At 47.9% G+C, this 8,209-nt stretch overlaps 1 long non-coding RNA gene across 1 annotated transcript; it reads left to right on the top strand.

Moving 5' to 3' along the window:
• The first annotated feature begins 5,048 nt into the window (after positions 1-5,048).
• LOC122497258 lies at positions 5,049-7,669 on the top strand. Its single transcript, XR_006301070.1, has 2 exons — positions 5,049-6,974; positions 7,411-7,669. It is a non-coding gene; the product is annotated as an uncharacterized LOC122497258 (long non-coding RNA).
• Positions 7,670-8,209: the final 540 nt, after the last annotated feature.

The raw sequence follows: 8,209 nt of genomic DNA, 5'->3' as shown, positions 1-8,209 counted from the left end.
TCAAATATAGAAGATGTAAAGTGTCTAGTATTCTTCCTCCCCCCACCCCCTCATATCACAAGGACGTTGGGCTCCTGTACCCAAGGCAAAATTAAGCTCCATCTTACCCTACAGGGGTCCCAGAGGCCAGTTGCAACCACCCAGTTCCTCATCTGATAGAAGAAAGCCAGCAGATCTAGTCTGATAGGGCCAGAGGGAGTGAGGCAGGGAGAGAGCACAGGACAAAGGGCAGGGAAAGAAGCTTCAAGCCGCAGCCTTGCCACTGACTGGATTCTGGCCCCTCTGGGCCTCTGGCCCCTCTGGGCCTCAGCTTCCTCCAGGTTCAGCCCCTACAGTTGAGTGGGCTCTGACCCTACCTCAGACTTGGAGCTCTTCTCTGAAAAGCAGATGGGCTATTTTTCTTGGTTTTTCAGTATATGTTTCTTCCACACCCTTCTCCAAATGTTTTCCTGTGCTAATTTATTTGGCTAAGAAGGTTTGTGGTGACAGACACCAAACAGGAAATGGCTGTCATAGCTGCTGTCTGCAACTCTGTTTTTTTTTTTTTTTTTTTTTTTTTTTTTTTTTAGGCTTTCTCCTGCATAGCTCACCTCTGCATTGCTTGGTGTTGATTTACGTGCAGGGCTAAGTGGAAGGGGAAAGGGAAAGGGAAACACATTTTTAGAAAGGAGCATTTTCCTTCAAGTTCAAAGTTTACTAAAGGTTAGGGATTATGCACAATGGCAGTATTAGGTGGTTTCTTTCTACCATGGGGCCTTTGCACATGCAGTTCCCACTACCTAGGGTGTTCACTCTTCTCTGCTTTTCTCGTTAATTCTACTTCTTTAGAATTAGCTCAAGCATCAGGTCCTCAGAAAGCCTTCCTGCCCATACCCCCTTCCCCAGTCTAGGCTGGTTCCTCACCGCTATTCTTAACCAACTGAGCCACCCAGGTGCCCCTTCCTCACCGCTATTCTTATAGAGCCCTCTTTAAGTGCACTCATCCTGGTTTGTAATGAAATGGTCATTAGTGTGATTTTGGGGGTTGATTTCTCCCCACCCTCCTGCAAATAGACCATAAACTCCATGAAGGCAGGGACCATCTTTGGTTTGGCTTGCCATAGTATCCCCAGTGCTTGACATGGCTCCTGGCACATAGTAAGTGCTCAGTCTATACCTGTTGAGGGCATGGGTGAAATTTCTCACCTCTTGCACAGCACAGGCAGATCAGGAGTGAGACAGCGTCCGTGGGTGCTCATTTGTCTTGTCTGTGCTGTCCTCTCACTTCCCTTGTAGGTTTTTTTCTGCTTTCCCTTCCCCAGGGCCTTGCTCCCACCCTACCAAAGCATCTGAAGAATTGATCCAGGACCAAGATTGCAGCTGGAGGGCCCATAACAAGCCTTTCCCAACTGCTTATCATTTATAGGGGGAAAAGGGACCTCTGAAGACAGAGAGAGCTTTGAGGCCCAAAGAAACAAATCTTTAGTGGTGGAACTTCAGACACCCTCACTGATAGTAGGGAGAAGAGGCAGACGTCCTAGTCTCTCCAGGGAGATGTCTGATGTTAAGCCGACCCTGATCCCGACACAGTGTTAATACTTTTTCCTAGAACTCAAAAATTCCCAAGTCAGTAAAATCTTCTGAGCTCCATGGTGACAGAATATTGTTAACATACTGTGTGTATCTGAACATATGAACGAACGCATATATGTGTACATGTGCACGTGTGTGTATGCGTGGGTGTGCATGTATGTGCACGTGTGTGCATGTGTATGTCATGGATTAGTTGGAAGGAAAGAGATGAAAATGTGGGTTCTGGTTTGGAAGGCCCAGGGGAAAAAGCAGAGCCGTTCCAGATCCCTGGAGGATCTGGTGTTGAGCTGCTCACTGGAGAGTTCTGCTTCCTAGGCCTGGACTGGCCTGCTCACCTATGGGCTTGTCCTTGCTTATCAACATTTCAAAACAGGATCACCTTTGTATTTGAGGTTTCATGCAGCATATGGGGAAGGGCCCATTCCTACGTGCTCCCAGGAGGCATTTGACCTGTTGTCCTAGGCCCAGGGCCAAAGCCTGTTCTGGAATCAGAAGAGTCAAGGCTTGGTTGTAGATTCTAAGCCAAAGGAAGCCCATGCTCAGCCAAGAACAGGTCTGGGAGGGGGAGGACCAGAGTGTGACCCCTCACTTGTCAAGGGTATCTGGGGGGCAGGGTCTGGTGCTGCCGGAAGGAGGCCCTGAGAGCCACGGGAGGGGAAGGGAGCAGCAGTGTCGTGACAGGAGGGATTCTGAGTGAGAAGCTGCCCTGCTCAGAAAAGCGGGAGTGTGGAGCGAGTTCCTGGGATAACTCAGGGAGCCGCAGAGGAGTGTGGGAAACATTCTTACCCATGACTTACCCAGTGAGGGTGGCGGTAGGTGAGCAGACTCAAAGGAAAGGAATCTTAAAAGAACACGGAGTTCAGGATCATTCTGGAAGGCGGGTCAGCAGCACACCTTTCAGATGGAACAAGGGCTGCCATCTGATCCCTTGTCCCACCTTTGCCCCTGACTGGCTCTATTTCCTTGGGCTGATACACAAAAAGCCTCATCTAAAATGAGGCTGCCTCATTTTAGGCATCAGAAACTGGACGCTGGGGCCAAAGGTTTAGGTGACCCTTAGACAAAAGTCTCAGACGACAAGTTTCAGGAAGGGGAAATCAGAGACGTAAATGTACCATGGGGAAAATGAGCTCCCCAAACCATTATAATTAACCATCATAATCTCAAGTGATCCAGGACTGATAGAGAGATTAGCTGTGCCCGGAAGGACATTTGTTTGCAATTGCTTGTGCACAGATAAGAGAAGTTGCATAAGGCCGGCGGCAGGCTAGGGAGCCAGGGAGCACACAGACAAGGAAACCGCCTGGGAAGGGAGGTCGCTCTGATTTGAGGAGGCCCGTTGTGCTAAGATTAGAGCCTGCCCTCAGAGTGGCCGTGGCACTGGTTCGGGGCCACAGCCTCACGGGTCCCAGGGCACGTGGGAAAATGAGATCTCGATCCTTCTCTGATTTTTAAATCTTGATTGAGACGGTGAAGAGATCGCTTCTCCTTGGTGGGTTGCTGCAGGGTGTTTTTCAGGCTGCACCGTTTGTAATTTGCGATTCTTTGTGCGAATTCTGCCTTTTCAATCCTGCCACACCCTGGGGTTTAGGATTCTGTTCATGTTGTCTTCAGCCCTGTTCTGGAAGGTAAAACTGTTCCCTCCTTGGAAATAAAGAGACAGATGTACTACCATGATCTGAAAGGTTGGATTAGCATTTTCTCCTGATAATTAAGACTTTGCGCTACACAATCACTACTTTATTTCTCTTAAGATGAGAAGCACCTGGCTTGCGTTTCTTGGCCCGAGCTCAGACACTGGTTTTCTGAGTCTCTTAGTGGCTGCATGGTCCAGGAGAGACACAGGGAACGTGGAGATGGTCTGAGGGGAGGTATGAGGTGTCAGGAAAGAAAACTCTCCTTTCAAAGGGCTGGGCTTACATTGTCCTGCTTTCCTGAACGACTGAATGGGAATTTAAGGCCACTTAAGGGAGGCTGCCTGCTTTCCACATCACCAAGGATGGACTAGGGATCTTGGGCTAAGCTGGACACACCAATCGGTGGTGAGTTTGTGGGAGGGCTGGGGTTTGCTTTCTCCTGAGGCTTTTTTGTTTTTAAAGGCTAGATAATCATTTGCCTGAAAGGGTGTAGGGAAGAGTCTTTCTGAAGGAAGGGGGGTGTCTTTGATCTAATAAGGTTTTTCTGGTCCTGTGGCTGTTCCTTCCAGGTTTCCCTCCGGTCCTCACTGCGGGCCTCTTGAGCTGTTCCACTTTCGAGTACTCAATTCCACCTTGACAGCTGAACAGTGCATGAACTGGTGCCTCTGTGCACAGAGGCTGTGAGGCAGGCTAACAATGAGAACCTGATGTGGGCCCTGCCTAGAGTCACCATTTCAGCTATGTCTCATTTGGCCATGGGATGAGGGGACTGTCACGCGAAGGGCGCTGTTTGCAGCGTAGCACCCTAGCCTCAGAGGTCACACTGGGGTTTCCAGAGGCAAGGACATCCTGTTCTGGGATTTAAATAGATAAGTTTGGCATTTAAGGAGTGTGAAGTAATCTTCAAAGAAGGCCACTTAAGGAGGGATGTTTCCGTGAACACAATGCTGGAGTGAGCCCACTCTAGAGCTTTTAAAGACAAGCTCCGTGGGGCGCCTGGGTGGCTCAGTTGGTGAAGCGCCCAACTTTGGCTCAGGTCATGATCTTATGGTTTGTGAGTTTGAGCCCTGCGTCAGACTCTCTGCTGTCAGTGCAGAGCTTACTTCGGATCCTCTGTCTCCCTCTCTCTGCCCCTACCCTGTTTGTGCACATTCTCAAAAATGAATAAACATTTAAAAAAAATAAAGAGAAGCTGTGTAAGAGCTCTTTGTGGCAGGAATTCAGTACCACATGTGAGGCCTGTGCCATGGGTAGCCTCTCCTCATTCTCAGGGCAGCCTGATGAGCAGGCGTTATCATTGCCAGTCTACAGACGAAGAAACTGAGGCTTCCAGTCATGGTGGTGGAGAGCGGCAGAGCAGGACCTCGTCTGAGGACACTGAAGCTCCCGGTCATGACGGTGGAGAGCCGCAGAGCAGGACCTCGTCTGGGCCCTTTGGGGTTAAGTGTCTGCTCTTTTTTGTCATCCCAGCCAGCCCCCAAGGAAAGTTCAGGGTCAGTTCGTCCCTTGCCACTCAAGGCTCAGGGGTTGGCTTCTTTGGGACTTTGATTAGGCAGAAATTTCAGAGACTTTGCTCTTTGTCACTCATCTTCCAGCCAATGGTTGACACTCTCAGAACCAAGGTCAGTGTTGCCATGGTTAACATCTGACTTCCAGGGAAGGAAGGGGCTGATGAGTGGAGCTCCGGGGCTCTGCTTCCCAGGCTAGGCCCTGAGCAAATGTGGAAAAGCAGAAACACAGAAAGTACCTGAAGAGCGCATCGAACCAGCTTCTTCAGGAGCCAAGCAATACAGACAGCTAATCTGGCAGCCCCCCAGCCTCATTCTCTGGGTAGCCAAATTTACTGGGATGAGATTCATGCCAACTGGAAGCCATGACTGCCGCCTTAGCTTCACATCTGTCTCCCTAGCATAGCACCCGTGTCTCACTCTGCTTCAGCCACAACCAGGTTTGTACAACCTGTCTCCTCCATTACCCCATTAGCTGCTGGGAGGTGTGAGTAGTGTCCCCCCACCAGGTTCCCCTGGGAGCTGGTTTGGGCCTGGCACCTGGTAAATTGAGGCTTGGCCTAAACTGAGTGAGGAGTTCATGTTAGAAGCAGCTAAGAGATGCTTCCCGGGCCTTCTTGGCGCAAATGGTAGTTAGAAGATGAAACTAATAGCTCCTTATTTTTAAACTAGCGTGGAATAGGGAGAATATGGCTGAACTACGACTTAGGGGAACTGCCTTGAGTAGTGACTCTGCTACTTCCTAGTTGGACGACTTTGGGCAAGTTATTTAATCCATTTGAGTTTGAGTTTCTGGCATAAAATATGTGTCCTAATTAATCTGAGTCTTATTAAGAGAATTGCATGAGATCACACAGGTGAAAATACTTGTAAACGGGAGCCACAAGGTAGACAATTTTTGTGCTATTGAAAAAAATACAATGAATAAGTCCGGTTATTGTAGCAGAGTTTTGTCATGTTCTATTTCATCTCTCCTTCTCTTTCTCTTCTGCAGTCACCACCCAAATACTGGCTCTTATGGAGCTCATGTCAGAGTGGGGGAAATAGGCGAACGGAAATAGGGCGCTGTATTAACACGCATACATAGGTAGCTGGCGATTTGCCCAAAGCCTATGCTTCTCTTTGTACGGTGTAGAATTGTTACCGTCTCAACAGGAGCGAGGATTACATTTTCCTGCCTTCCTTGTATCCCAGGGTGGCCATATGATTACTTCCTGCCCATGGATTGTAGGTAGAAGTGATGTTTGTTGCTTCTGAGTGGAGCGTTTAAGGAGTGGGTGAGTGTTCTCCATTTTTCTCTCTTTCCCTCTGTAGTTTGAGAGGGAGGGACTTTGAGGCTGTAAAGGATGGCAGGTTCACGAGATGGAAGGAACCTGGGTTCTGGAATCACCGTGTGGAAGGAAGCCATTCGCTGACCAGGAACATCACCCTGGGCTGATACAGGAGTGAGAAATCAACTTCTGTTGTCTTAGTCTGCTGAAATGGCCTCATTTTCCTTACATGAAACATTAGTATTTTCCAGCTGACCCCCTTACTCCTAGTCACACAAATAATTTTCCTCTGGATCCACCTGCTTTAAACAGAGCAGCGCAGGGGTTATAAATACCCATAAAGTTGTTTATCACAGCAAGAACTAAAAAAGTGCCTGTTTTCTTTCTTTCTGCCTTTTGAGCACCAACAATATCTGCCACAGTGTAAACACCCCACACATCGTCTTTATTGAATTGAATCAAGGGTGCTAGGAAATACATTAAATTGACTAAAAGAAGGTACACTTTATTTTAAACGTGGAGCTGTGAGGGCAACTAGTATCTTAACCAGTTGCACGAAACAGTTTGTTGGTCCACCGGTGATGCAGAAGGAAAGAGCTGGTTTGTGCCATGTGGTGACTTCTAACAGATACCACCAGGTGTTTCTGACTTGTTGCTGGGTGACCGTTGTTTCACATTTAAGGTCACTGGCCACAGACACCTGCATTTTTGCATGTTATTGCTGAGACCGCAAAAGCCCGCTGAGGGGTTAAGCAATTTGCCTAAGGTCACATGATAGGTAAGAGGAGGGAGACGGGTTCCCATCCGGGTCTGTCTGACCCCACAGTCCAGCACTGGCCACCACCACGTTTCACAGCAGAACATGGAACTCTTGACTTGTGTCAGTGACACGAGTGTGACATTGGGATACAAACCATTACTGTGGTGCACTTCTGGGCCCCAGGCTGTGTGGTTGGACTGACGCTGGGCCTTTGTTGAAGGTTCAGGTCAGTTGGGAAGTGGGCTTGAAAAGAAGAAGGAGAAGGAAAGGCAGAAAGAGAAGGAGTGGGGTGAGTGTGTCGGGGGGAGGAGGTGGGGGAGGTGGAGGAAGTCGATTTCAGGCTGTATTAAGCATATTCTAATGCCCATTAAGGCATGTTCTTTTTGGGTGTTTCAGATGAATGGTGGTCTCCCTATAATGACAGAATTCCCAAACCTCATCTCCCACTGAAGGAACCTGATAGTATGTAGATCAGGCTTCAGGCTCTAGCCTCCAGGAAAGATTAGAGAAATGACCCTTTAGACCTGTTTCCTCGTCACTTGATGGGGCTTTGGAATGCTGGGCAGACTGGATGGCATTGAGGCTGGCTTGGAGGGCTTAGAGGGGCTTCAGACGCTGGTATACCCAGGATAGTAAAGCCAAGATTTCTTTTTTTTCCCTAGGCTGATGTCCATTAACCTGCTGACCGATCTAGCCTGGGTCTCTGGCTCAACTCATTCCTCTGGAAGAGATGGGTATGAGAAATGCCACTCAAGGACTGAATACAGGGGCTTTGGGGGTAGAGTTTCAACAGGGGTGTTGAGAAAGTAACTAGAAATAGGAGATATCCACAATTAGATTATGATTAAGGAATTAAGTCTTTGTAAATTAATTTCTACCTTCCATGTTTGCATTTTTAAATTTTTTTTTCTTTACTGCTAATGGTAGGCTGATTTATTGGCTCAGGTTCTTCACTCCTCCCAGGTATTCACATGCTCTTTCCCTGTGATTCTGCAGTTCCTTCCACTAGAGATAACTTATTTGTTGTTGTCATGTGACTTGTTTTGGCCAATGGGCTGTTAACAGACATCCAAGCAGGCACTTGACATCTACTTGCATGGTTGGGCTTAATTTTTCATACATTTCCCCCCCGCCATCATGAGAATATGCCAAGTTAGCCCACTGGTCTAAGGAGGATAAGAGATGCATGGAGCAGATCTGGTCCCAGTTTGCAGCTTAGAGCTGCCCAGATGAGCTCAGCCTGTATCCAGCCAATACACAAATGCACGAGTGAAATGCATGCTTTTTATTGTGTGCTGTTGACATTCTATGGTTGTTTGTTATGTTACCAACATAACATATGTTATCAACAGCTGATTGATACATTACTAGAAGTTTCTTTTAATGCACTCTAATGCTTTCTTTGGTGAATTTATAAGTAAAATAATTTGACAAACCTTGGGCAGGATACCTCCTGGATTT

Source organism: Prionailurus bengalensis, chromosome A1 (genome assembly GCF_016509475.1).
Source record: "Prionailurus bengalensis isolate Pbe53 chromosome A1, Fcat_Pben_1.1_paternal_pri, whole genome shotgun sequence".
NCBI lineage: Eukaryota > Metazoa > Chordata > Mammalia > Carnivora > Felidae > Prionailurus > Prionailurus bengalensis.
The sequence above is the reverse complement of the archived record's forward strand: the minus strand, read 5'-3'. Positions and strand labels throughout refer to the sequence as shown.